At 49.2% G+C, this 13670-nt stretch overlaps 2 non-coding genes across 2 annotated transcripts; both read left to right on the top strand.

The window, feature by feature from the left end:
• The first annotated feature begins 215 nt into the window (after window positions 1-215).
• Trnas-gcu (transfer RNA serine (anticodon GCU)) lies at window positions 216-297 on the top strand. The gene has a single exon. It is a non-coding gene; the product is annotated as a tRNA-Ser (tRNA).
• A 216-nt stretch (window positions 298-513) lies between these two features.
• On the top strand, window positions 514-585 carry Trnaa-cgc (transfer RNA alanine (anticodon CGC)). The gene has a single exon. It is a non-coding gene; the product is annotated as a tRNA-Ala (tRNA).
• Window positions 586-13670: the final 13085 nt, after the last annotated feature.

Below are 13670 nucleotides of genomic sequence, written 5' to 3'. Positions count from 1 at the left end.
TAAATTCCCCTCCAACTACCAAAACTCGCCATAACTTAGGTCAGCGATTCTCGTTCGTGAACCGGCGTCAGGACAACCGCATGGGGAGAAATAAGGGATAAACAGCGAGGAAAAAGGAAGCGCTACGCGCCATCCTTCCAGGATAACTCCAGGCCCGAGGTGCTGTCAGAAGGCTTGGTTGCTCTCGTTGAGAGGTAACGAGCGGGTTCTACAGTGACGAGGTGGCCGAGTGGTTAAGGCGTTGGACTGCTAATCCAATGTGCTCTGCACGCGTGGGTTCGAATCCCATCCTCGTCGACGGATGTTTTTTGGTGGAACTCACTCTCTCATCGCGGTCACACCGCGGAAGTCCCATTTTTTTTCTTGATCTTCCATGCTCCCGTTCTAAGCGACTACAACATAATTAACTGAATGTTATGCTGGTAGTGCTCTTGGTAGCTACATACGCAAATGTTTCGTAAGCAGTATGGCTGAAGCGAACAAAACCAGCCTTGAGCAGCAGGCCATCATCACGGGGATGTAGCTCAGTGGTAGAGCGCTCGCTTCGCATGTGAGAAGTCCCGGGTTCAATCCCCGGCATCTCCACGTGACGATATGAATTCTTTTTTGCTTCTTTTTTTGTCGCTCAGCTGTAACAAATGACCATGTAAGTATCATTTCTACACCCTTCTAGCCCATGAGCCCCTATCTCTAGCTTCCGGATTGATTCATGGCCTACATGCGCTCTTTTTATTATCCCTTCTTACGCGCACCCGTCTCTCCCTCGGCCTGTCCATCTTCCCCGGCGATATTAGCCTATCACGGAACCATAAATCTGTCTACGGTACGTGGCTTGTTTGTTTTGCCTCGCGTCCCCCGCACCGCTTCACACCCTTCTAAAGGGCCCACGCGGGAGATAGGAAAAAGACGCAACAAAACCGTCTGCAGCGCGCGATGAGAGATCGTTTATAATGTTTTGATTTAGGGTCGTCCGTCAGAAAAGGGCCGACGGCTCCGTCACACCATTGACGCACACGTTCGTGGGTCCCTTTCGAGGGTGATTGTTGGTCACGTTGCCAGCGCGCCTCACTACCCCTTCGTCATTCTCGGTGGGGTAAAAAGCAACACCCAACAAGTCGAGCCTAGCAACCGAAGGGATGATGAAGCCCTCTGAAGGGGCCTCATGTCGACGGCACACGTCACAATACCGTGTGACCACGTGGTCTGGCCCCCGAACAGTGTGCCTAGGGCCGTGCAAAAACGAGAAGATTTATCGATTCGCCTGATTTCGCTCAACCCATCGAGCCATCGATGCCAATCGATTGCTGACACGAAGGACGATTGGCCTCGGAACACCTGGCGGCACCTGGTGGCATCTGGAGAATTGAATTCCCTTACTCTCTCTCTTGTTTGCTTGGGTCCTCCAGAACAGGACACACACACACACTCACGGACGAGAGCTAAATTAGTTTTGCACTTAATTCATCATCACCGGAACCAGCCACCGGAACGAACCTTACAGCCGAGAGTATGTTGTTCCGAGGACCATAAAAATAACACCCTTTGCAACCCGCAATGGCGCAATTCCGAAGGGCTATTGGTGCATCTGCATCTGCATAAAATCATAACACGTTGCTTATCGATGGTGCAGCTCGGAATGCAATTTACGTATTCCGAGAAGCCGGCAAAAAGGGTCCGCAATGAAACTTTAAAGGCGTATCATAATCTCGGAATAAATTATTCAAATTTCAAATAATGACGCAAGACCTTTTCTCTCTCTCTCTCTCGCTCGCTCTCTCGCTCTCACTGCGTGTGGTTGGGTGTGAAATATTCATGCACATTGCAATCGTGCTTTGGATCGTTTGTTTGTGCCCCAATTGAAGGGTGGAAAACAGGACGCACGAAGGCTGTAATGAACTTCCAGACTCGGACTTTTAAGGGGTTGAAAATCGATCGTACGGCCAGAGCTGAGTCCGAGCTGGTCAGACAGGACGAACAGCGAGAAATAGTTGGTCATTCGTGCGGAAAACTGCACCCGTTTAAATGACAAAAAGACTCATCCCCACGGATCGAAAGACTTTATCGTGATACGGAATGAAAATGGGACTGAACTTGGACTCGTGTCACGTGCAAGGATCTGCCCATGATGGCCATTAGAACAGAGGGTGTCTAGCTCACGAAAGGATATCCGCGGAAACCAGTGAAGAACTAGTCACAAGAACTTGCTTGGATATGGTTCGTATTGGAAGCTCTCGTCGTAAAACTGCTGCTACATTTTGGTTTTCCCTTGTCTTCTCTCGTTTATCCTTCGTCCCTGTGAACATGGTCTTGGTGCATTCGTGCGTGGTATCGAATTCCCGTAACCAGAAGCCCAAAGCAGAAGCCCAAAAAGGATCCCGTGTCCTATCTGGTGCGATCAGATTGGACGGATCCGGTGATTCCGGGAGCATCTGGGAGGCGAAAGCAGAAATTAAAGCTCGGTCGAAAATGGGAAAGCAGACTTGTTTTAAACCAAAGATAAAAACAAAAAACAAATGGTAAGAGAGTGTACCAAAACGTGTACCAAATGTTGTTCCATCCATTAGCGCCGCCCGAGATTCGGGGGTGGTTTTTGGATTAATTTACGCCCCGACAAAACAGGCTGGAAGAACAAGCAAAAAAAAAGGCGGAATGGAATTATCTTTCTCCCGAGCGGGTTAGGCGGTTGGTTGGTGAAAATAAATCATGCGGTCGGTTGGCTTGCGGTCGAGGTTCTTCACAGGGTGGTTCGTTTTTCCCCCTTTTTCCAGGACGTATTAAATTGCATCCCTCCCGTGTTGGGAACACGCCGGTGGTCTCGATTGTGGGTCTCATTTCCTGGCCTTCTTACTGGTTTCAAATAAACATGCACATTATAAAGCAATCGGTGGGTTTTCTCCCTGCTCGTGCAAAGTTTGTGCCCTAAGGCTTTTTCTCAACGAAGATTCAGTCGAATTTTGCTGTTTTGGAGCATTTTACAGCCACCTAAAACACCTCATAGCTCCAGAAATGCTGCAGGTGTGCATGTGTGGCTTGTAATCGAACAGAGACACCTAAAAAAAGCGTTGGTCTTTCTTGGAACCTTCCACGAAAGCCATTCCAATCAGACATTCCAACCGGGCGATATATCTGATCGATGAGATTCCGGTTTACAATCTCGGAGACCGGGTTCGCCTACGGCCCCATGGGGATAAATTAAATTAAAATATCAATCAACGTAACACACGTCGCCTTCGTTGGGGTGCCATTCCGGCGGTCACTTTGGACCGTTCCAGAACCATTTATGACCCAGCCACTGTGTCTGAGTCATTGATTGAGTCCAGAGTCGTCGATCGTCCAGAGATTGAATCAAGCTGGACGTCAATGTTCGATGTCTCACAGCTGTAGTTCTATTGCCCTTGCGCCAGCTCGCTCGGCAACAGAATGATCCACCTTCTTCGAACACCTACTGTCTGGGCAATCTATCGAAGAACAACGTCTCCACACACAAAAAGCCTAATTGTTGTTGAGACACGCGTATCGTTGATTCGCGTCATTAACCGTTGGTTTCCGCAACAATGGAACCTGCTGTACGCCTTCGCTCAGATGTTCGTCCTTCGAGACTTCATCACACCCTCGGACCCAGAGAAGTGCGCAAATATTTGGGCACCCTCGTGAATGCGGCCAATACACGCCCTGCCAAAGGGATGGAGTATAAAATGAGACCCTCACCGGGCGAGATGGATCAAGTAGCAGCGATCTGTGCACGCACGTACAAACACTCTCCAGTCGAGACTTTCCTGACCGAATTCAGCCCAAGATGAAAGCGATCTTCGTCCTGCTATCCGTCCTGGCCGCGGTGCTGTTCGCCAGCGCCGTCAAGGTGTCGCAGGTGGGCAACACCTTGGTGGTGTCCGAGCTGAAAGGACGCCCCGGACAGACTGCCAAGCTGCTCTTCAAGGATGCGAACACCGCCACCAAGAACGTTGCCTCGCTCACGTCAGCCTTCGTCAAGCGGGGCTACTAAGGACTCACCACTTAGGACTTTTAGACAAACACGGACGATCACGATGACGACAATGACGATGACAATGACGATGATGGCGCGTCTCCGGGAACGACAGACCTCTCCTGGGGGCGCTCGGGAATGCGGAATGGATGCAGTGTAACAGAAAACGCCTGGTAGGCAGGCTTTTGGTTGGTTTCAATAAAAGTTTGCGACATCTGACACAGGCACTGGGAGCGTTCTTTTTCGTCCTTTGTTGTTGTGGTCTTTTGTCGTCGATAAGCAGAGGTTCGAACTGGAAGCCAGCTACTATCTACGTATCGGTTGGCTTCTGACTGCTGACCCGAGTTCTCTTTTTGCTGCCCGGTAAATTGGAATAAGTTCCGCTTTAATGATGTCAGCCTCAGGAAAATCTACTGGTTCACTCGATTGCCAGCAGCTTCAGTGTTTTCGGGTCGACTTTTCTAAGACGTTTCTAAGACGTTTCTAAGACGTTCAAGGTGAGGTGATCCTAAGGAAAGTTATTCGTTCAACGCATAGGTTAGCCATCGGACACTTCTTTCGGACAAATAGACGACTAGTAGAAGAATTTGTCATTTTACGACTTAATTATCGAAATAGAACTTCAGCCCGCTCACGCTTTACTATTCATGCCTAATCGGTATTTTAGAGAACATCAAAACCCACGCGGAGTTCAAAATGGATAGGTAAAGTATCAAAAACCTAAATGGGGCATGGGCTTTGTGATAAAGCTCAGTACGGGCGTTTTTTTTTCGCCCACGGATGATTTCGCTTGTGTAACAAATCGATACCATCATCCCAGGAAGCCGATCAATTTTATACGGCCCATCCAGGACACACTGGACATATCACGAACGGGGACATGTTCCACCCACGTCGATACCTTTCTGCTTTCGTTTTATGTGATCGTAAAAATGGCGTGGAACGTACGAATCGTTATGCTACTGACGTGATGTGACTGGTTGTGGTGAATATTTCTCTGCAACGTATGCCATTTGGAATAGTTGTGCCGAAATAGTTGACCCGATCGGCTTACACTGGAGCGTAAAACGAGCAGTGCGTGGCTTCGAATAAATAAGCGAAATGAATTGCGGACGTCGAACGTTTTGTTCAAGAGGGTGACTTTTCCTGACTAAATTGGACGGGACTTAGCTTAGCTCTATGCAATATTGGCTACCTAAATCATTGTTTTATACAGCCACATTATGGTAGAGAAAGTTACTATCGTAGTGATGTTGCGCTTCCAAAGCCGCCCAGTCCAAATAAGGTCATGCTCATACCCCAATAAAGCACCTTCACGAGAGGGGTTGCTTTTTTTTCGTTGGCAAAATGCATCCAATAAATCACACCCTTGGGGAGGGGGGTTGATGGAATAAATAAATATCATAACCAAAATTGTGATTGTGACCGTGTTCTCGTCCATTCGTCCTTCAGGGTTTATTAAAAGAGAGAGTGTGTGTGAGAGAGAGAGAGAGAGAGCGCACGTCGCATAACAACTGAGACAAACGATAGGGCAGGCGAGTGTTCCGCTACCGGGTGTTTTTTACATGAAGCCTTTAGAAGCAAAAAGGAAAAAGAGCGCAAAATGTCGCGACACATCGTGTGATGGTCCGTAAGGCGCCATTGATATGCTCCACGTGCGTGTGAACAGACGAATGAAGAGTTCAGCAACTGACCAAACCGGACAGACGGCGCTGAAATGCCGGGCAGAAATTGTCAGCCTGAGTGAAACGTGAAACTTTGCCAGGTCTTCCGAGCAAAATGAGCACGCGAATGGCCCGAGGAGGAAAGGGACCCATCGAGGGGGGATAATCAAAATTAATGTTCTCATGTTGCCCACCCACCCACTCACCCTCTGTGCCCACCCTCTGTGTCCGCCCTCCATGTGCAGCCTTGTGTGACGTTCCTTCTTCATGCTGGTGGCCCTTTCTCCTTCTCTCTCTCTCAGTTTCTCTCTCAGTTTTGTGGGGCGGAAGATCACGCCACCCACCCACCCACGGAACTGCGTCGTGTCGAGCGGTAATCAATTTAAATCAAGGTTGGCGTCGACCTCCACCTCGACGGGGCGCACATCTGCAGATGTTGGGTCGCTTCGCACGCCTTTACGCCAATGCTCAGTAATTGGGCATTTAAATTCAGTTATCACGCGAACGCGAGCGGTCTGTCGGTGCGAAAGGTGTGCGATTGGCGAAGAAAAAGGTTGCCATGGTGATGCATTAATCAGAAGGCCGTTTTTGTGAAGGCAACGCCGCCGCCAACTTGGACAACCTCGCGTTGGTGAAGTTGACGATCAATCAATGTGGGAAAGAAGCACGCTAATAAAGGGCCATGGTGGTGATCCTGTGCACCTCCGATACCACCGTCTGGTGATCTCATTCCAGACGCTTCCTTGACGCCGCCAACGACAGAGCGCAATAAATAAAAAACCGTATATCTCTTCTCCGAAACACCGAATCGATGCGCAAAAAAAAGAACCCGGAACACCGAGCTTGGTTATGGCTTCCTTTATTCATTTTCATAAATTATCATCGTTCGATAATTCGAAATCGAACTTCACAGGCGGCAAAATGTCGTCCGCTCGCGGAAACTGGCGGCGCAAAAGTGAAGCGACGTCTTTTAAACCGGAACCGAGGAATTTTACCATCTTCCGTAAGCCGATTAGCGTAGAGTGATAACTTTGGGGGAAACCAGTTACCTGCCCATGCGATGGTATGCAAATTTAGCCCCGGTATTTGCATATCCCTCGATACGGGTGTCTGTAGATTCGCGAGGATCTCTGCAAGGACCCAACCCACTCGACGGTTAATCATAACTTTCTCGCTGGCAGCGTGGAATAAACGCAGATGAGCAGATGCAGGTGGTCGATCGATCGATGGATCGGATGCACTGCAAGATGGCGATGGCCAACGTCTGTCTGTGTGTGTGTGTGTGCTTCCCCTCCCCCCCCCCACCAGTCGGTACTGCACCTCTCTGGCCTCGGTGCATTTTGTTTGTTTACATTCCGCCCGTCCCGGGGGGGGATTGTTTATTTTTCCCGATTGGCTGTAAGTGGTTTTTTTCCCAACCCCCGTCGGTTTCCCGAAACCATGGCACCCGAAAATGCACTCGTGCAGTTCGAGCGGTGCAATGACCACGAAAAAAGAAGCAGGTTTTTGATGAAGGTTGCTGTTGATCTTTTTTTATTTCTCCCGTGGGAGAAGCGCTGCAAATGGGCGGAAATGGGACGAACGAACGGGGTGGGTATGGGTTTGTGTATTTTTCACCCTAACTGTGTTGTTGTTCGTTAGAAGAACCGGCCAGACCGCCAGAACCGCTCGACAGCGAACCGCACCGGAAGTGGACACCGTTGTGTGGATGGAAAACAACTGCGTAAATAACGAATAAATAGTCGAAACTCGGGGCTACTGGAAGGGTGTTCGATGCGGGTTGGAAGTCCTTTTTCTTTTTAAGTGGAACCAGAAAAGAAACATCCATTTGTGTGGACTAAAGCGCGTGCGATTCATGTCCATTGGGAGGACATGGTTTTTTTGGGGTTTTTCACAGATGAGTCGCTTTTGCTCTACGATCAGCTGGAAGGACATTCGCTCTCATTTCGACTTTCCGCAACTCACTTAACTCAACAACTGATTTGCCGAGCAGGAGCATGACGTTCGTCAGCCTGATTATCACAATTTGCCCGAGCAGAACGTTGCGAATGTTGTGAATGCATTTTATGCATTTCTGGCATTGTTTTTTTTCTTGTGCACCTGCAGTCGATGTGCAATCGCTCGCAATGACGACGATGATTATGACGGCCCGACTGGACGGCTGGAGCTCATTTAATCGAGAGCTTGTTGTGCTTTCATCAGAGCATCCTGCCACAATCGCCCGTTCCTGCCAATTTCCCTGTGATTGATAGAACGAAACGCCATTTGTGCAAATAATCAACAAAATGGCACGTACACGCTTCGGGCGTTCTATTGCGCCTGCAATAATATTTGTGCCACGATAGAAGACCCCCAAGAGCCCGAAGCCTTACCATGAGGCTCTGCACAGAGTTTGCCGCTTAAACTAATGTTGTTTTATGAAGCATTAACGAGCCCATTTTGCGCTGGTGGGTTGGTTCGTTCCATTCGACTCGCTCGTGCAAAATCCAACCCACCCAGCACAGGGATGCTGTAAAGTGCACCAAACAACCGCCATTATCCACTCGATCTCGGCTGGTTTGGAGTGCATTTTTTTTGTTTGTTGTTGCTTTATTGCGTTCGCGTGCTTTTTTTTTTTTCTTGTTTCACCCAAGCCGCACGCCCTCTTTGAAGTGCAATGGGGCGATGGCGCATTCTCGTCCCCCTAACTGGGGAGCTTATTTTGTGCGAGAAACCCATCGTGTGTGTGTGGTTTTGTGACCGGATGAAGGCTGTATTTGCGGTCTAGCAGATCGTGCGGACTCCCCGAACACCGTCGGTTGAATGTTTTAGCCCTGCTCGAGCCGACAGAAACGTGCACAACCGACGAGGTGGACGACGGGAATGTTTATGATCTTATATTGAAATTTAAAATTAAAATTTTTGGTTGTTTAAATAATGTGCTCTCGCCGCTGTGCTTATGCCTATCTGCGGGCCGGCTTGGGGTCCCGGGTTTTTGAAGTTTTCATCTCCGCCGGCAAAACTTTCCGGACGCCATCGTCATCTTCGGCCGTGGTTGTTGGAATGGCTGGAATTTCGTCCGGCCACAACCGGCGGTGATTATGCTGCTGCACTCTCGTCTCGTTTTAGGTCTGCAAATGCAGCTGCTAGGCTTTGGCGCGAGAGAGAGAAAGAGAGAGCCGTGGCGAAAGTTTGTGCTCATGCAAATGCGCTCCTCGGAAGGTTCCGGCAGTCCTGCAGCGCTGACGTTCTGCTTACGAATGTGAGCAAAAGGGTGGGTTATGCTTTGCCAACGGGCCCGCACATTGAAGCATGCTTTTGCAAGATTCCAACCGACAAAAACGGGAATGAAAATTTTACCAGCGAGTAATTAGAATATTTGCCTCCCCCAACGGGGTTTAGAAGCTAGAAAAATTCCTCGCCCACTCGTAAATGTTGAGCGAAAACGTGCCGTCGATGTTCATCATCATCACTGGACGATGATGGGTTTTGCAGAAATCGACGGGCCAGAAATGGGACCAAACATTTGGAAAATAAATCGACTGCACGGTGGGTCCCTCCCCACCGGTTAGATGTCCTTCACGCCCTATTTGCAGCGATAAAGCGGTGAACGGAATTTCGAATCACTCTGGCTACAACGGAACTTCAGTTTTTTTGTGTTGGACCAAAGCGTCGACGATTTCGAGTGCCGTTCGGTTTCGATGGTTCGTGTTTGAGACCTGAGCCGTCATGAGCCGCTTTCCCGGAAATGGAAAAGCGCTAGTATTCTCCGGTGCTCGTAAAAGGAGCTACAGAACCACGTCCTCTGGAGCGAACGTTTTATCGATCAGCGATTAAACCGGTAACCGGTTGTTCTATCGTTCGTCGACGGTGGTGAGCAATTAGAATCTAAATTTGGCAAACGAATGTCATCTCGCACCGGTGGTTTTGTAGGATGCAGCTGCAGGTGGGAAAAATTCCCACCCGAGGGAAATGAAGCACGAAAAGCTCGCCATTCATCATGCACCAGAGGGTTCTGGACTGCGAGCTCATAATTGAGCACATTTTACGTTCATATTTAATGGAAAATTAAATACTCTACCCTTGGGGCGTCGTTAAAACTGCATTGCCTTTATTTTGACGTATTTTAACAGGCCGAATTTTAGGATTACTCTCTCTCTCTCTCTTTCTCTCTCTCTCTCTCTCTCTCTCTCTTCATGAATGAGCCTAGAATGGCTGGTAGAAAAAAAAATCCCACAACCTTTCTGAGGCCTGGTCGTTTATATGACTGACATTAATTCAACGCTCCGGTCCAGATCCTGCCAGTCAGTGGCGTGAGTCGTGGACTGCCAGAATTAATAAACGTGAGAAGAGATCATAAAAAAAATCCGCTCTACTCCGTTTCGTTCGCCTATCCTAAGTGGATTTGCATTCCCATCGTGCAACCTCCCAGTCGATAAAGTACTTCTCGCCCTTCCTGTGGGAGTTGAAACCAAACGTTCTCAGAAAAACCGGCCCACCACCGAGAGTGCATCATTTAACAGCAGCACTATGGGCACGATCACGCCGCGGTGCATGAATCATAATTTACGTCACATCTTTCAATTAAAAGTACAATTTTAAGGCACCATAAAACGCGTCCCTATCCTCGCCAGGGGGCAAACTAACGAGCCAACTACCCAGCGCTAGACGATCGCCTCGGGAGGGCTGCATTTGGGCACGTTGGGCTTGAGGGTTTTTTTTTCTCGTTCTTCCTGCAAAACACTTCCATCCCACACGTGACACAGCCCACTGCTGGAGGTCGTGGTCTCTATAGCATCTCTGGCATGATGACGTGAACCCGTGAGGGCTGGCTTTTCTTCATCGTCCTCAACGGGTGAGTTTTCCTCTGTTCCCTTTTTTATCTACCTTCTCGACCTTCCTTCTCGACGAGGGCAAACAAAACAAAACCCACTGCATCCGAGCGCCTGTCTGTGGGCTTCGTTCGCACGTACAAAGGATTACGCACACGCACACCAACGCGTGCTTGCTTGCGTCCCATTCCCACTATCTGCTGGTGACATATTTCATCTTAATTTATCTTCATTCTTCTCAATTCCAGCAATTTTCCCGTCATCCTCATCGTCCCACGAGCGCCCACGTGGCCGGAGGTGGGTTTTTCAATCGACGGCGAGGACGAACGTTTTGTTATCTCGAGCTTCACGTACGGTGCGTGGTTTTTGAGGCACCCTATCGGATCGGGTCCTGTTTGTACGCCTTCTCGAGGCCTACACGGGACTCTGTGGAAGATAGCAATCGACGCCCTTTTTTTTCGACGTCAAACTGGCGTTTCTAACCGTGACCGACGGAAGCAGATCGACGAAAAATGGACCCTTAACGGCAGGTTTTAACGGCTCGAAGCTGGAATTCACCCACAGAAGGGATGAAAAAGGAACCCAGTGCGTAATGAAATGGAAAATTAACAACGCTCATCCGTGCTGAGACAAACCCCGCTGTACGAAAAACGTGCAGGACTCGCGTCTGTCCGCCAATCAGCCCAACTCGTGGCATAAATGTATAGTTTATTGTTAGCTGCCCCCACCCCCCCCCCCCCCCGCCCCCTTCGCGAAACAATCGATCATTATTCGTAATTTCATGTTTACGGCGAGATGAATTATACATGGCCGGTGCAAGGGTGGCCACGAATTTTCCCTTTCTCCAGCCACGGGAGCGAAAAGATAAAAAAAAAAACAACACCAGGCGAACATGGCCACGGAATACATATAAATATATGAAATTGTATAAATTACCACGAGGCCTGTTTTCGAGCCACGCACACGACGACGACGACTACGTGGACGGGAATAAATATATGATTAATAAATTTATGCTAATTAACCTCCGACCGGGCGCATTATTTTGTGTGTTTGCTCTCTTGCGCTCTCCTGCTTGCTGTGCTTAATTTTATTTCCCAATTCGTCGATGGGTTGGGTTATTTTTTGTTGGCCCTCCCTCAAGAGGTAAGAGGGGGGTGTGGGTGGGGGGGGGGTTGTGGAATTCAATGCCCCGTTCCGCTCGATCGCCACCCCCGTAAAAGCGCATCGCCACGTGAGCAAATTTCCGTGCGCCCTTTAACCGGTGGGTTGGTGGTTTTTTTTTTTCATATCATTTTATTTCACTATGGCCCCCCCATTTTTGCGAGCGGGTGGGAATTCGCGAACCTGACCACCCCCCCTACAGCCCCGCAAAACCCAACGGCAGCCGGTTTATGGTTTCATTCATCCGGCGACTGATTGCATCCAATTCGGCGAGCCTCCGGAGCATCAATCATAATAAAACGGCCCGGAGGTGTCGCTCGAGGCAAGTGTGGGTGGGAGGAGGGTGGAGGGTGAGACTCTCTTCCCAAAAGAGGTCATTATTTCCTGTGCACCACCGCAGTGCCGAGGGGAAGTGATTGATTTTCAGCATTCCGAAACCGAAACCGGACAACGACAGCCGCGCCGTTGGAATTCCGAAAAAGCGATTCCATGCGCAATGGCTTGATTGATGCGATTGCGCGCCGGACCGCACACGCAAACCTTTCCCCCTTTTTGTTGGGTTCGGATGGATAAATTGTGGCCATAAAAATTAATCTAGCCCGAGATTAGGAACCGCCAGTCGGCCATAGCACGAGGGATTACGAGGTTTAATGCGTTTTTCGGACGCATCGTCCGTGGCGTTGGGTGAAGAGAATAAGGGCTGTTTTGTTCAAAAAAAAAGGGCCCACCAAAACCCGATCAACGATGGGTTGAAGATGGGGGACATTGAAGCATCGACCCTAAATCGTTTGTTGATTCCGTTGAGCTGGAAATGGCACCGACATACGGCACCTGCGTGCATTTCCGGCTCGGTGATGATTTCATTTAAACCGACCGAGAATAGGGCTTGTCATGGGCTTCTCGAGCAGAACGCACCCCAGCGGCATGTTACAGCGCACGCTAATGGCAGTTTGTGAAAGGAAACGCATGAAAAACCCCTGACAGGCTGATTTCCATATCGCACCGCACGACTAAGCCATCCTTCGGAAGGAACAGGAAGCAAAATCGTTGATTAATTTCACCACGCGACGCACCACGCGACGCTCAATCCTCACCAAAAGCTGCAATTAATCACGGTATCGCTTTTGCCTTTTTGTGCAAACATTTCGCCTGTGTTTTGTTTAATTTTTATCTGTCACTCGGTGCGCGATTGTGGTTACATGCCAGCAATAAATTACGGTTTCTTCGACAGCGAGCAGCAGGAAAAGCCCACCCATTTACGCTCACCACGCGCCCACGTCACTGGCACATGGTGCTGTGGAAAACACGCGTTTAGTTTTCCCAGCACGCAAGCACACACACACACACACGCGTTTCGTGACGTATTAAAAATTTGTCGTCCCATCTTTTTTCGGGACCCGGGACGCTGCCTGTAATTTTCGCTCTGGTGTGCAATCATTTTTGCCTAATAACGAATATTAATACGGCCCAGGGAAATCAGCTGCGTCCTCGGGTGTCTGTCAAGCGTGTATGTGCCCTTATTTTTAGGGTTTTTTGTTGTTGTGTGAGTCTCCCCCCTTTCGTGACATTGTCGCTTTCCCCGACCGATCGATGATTGCGCCCGCGGAGTGACATTTTTCGTTGGCTTCTTTTCATCACTCCTGGCCCAGCAACGAAAGCAAAACGCCTTCGAATCGTGGGTTTTCTTCACACGTGCGGCAGGAGACGCTGCTGAATAAATAATCACACGCACACAAAACCTAGGCGTACTCAATTTATCATCATATCACGCTGGCAGTCGCGACGATGGCCAACAAATGGCGTTGGGAGTTTAAAAAAAACCACAAGGAAACCCACATGGCTTCCTTTCGCCACGTGCTCAATTGCTGAAAGCACTTTTCAAAGCATCCTGCACGAAGGGTGGATTGGTGGGATAGAAGAAGAAGAAAAGAAAAAAGAGACACCCTTTTTAATCGATTGCAGCTAATTGTGTATCGACGATAATGCGTGCCCGATAACAGGCTGCCAGACGTGGGCGATCGCGTAATTAAACCCTCCTCGTGTGGG

The sequence above is a fragment of the Anopheles nili genome, chromosome 2 (genome assembly GCF_943737925.1).
Source record: "Anopheles nili chromosome 2, idAnoNiliSN_F5_01, whole genome shotgun sequence".
Lineage (NCBI taxonomy): Eukaryota > Metazoa > Arthropoda > Insecta > Diptera > Culicidae > Anopheles > Anopheles nili.
The sequence above is the reverse complement of the archived record's forward strand: the minus strand, read 5'-3'. Positions and strand labels throughout refer to the sequence as shown.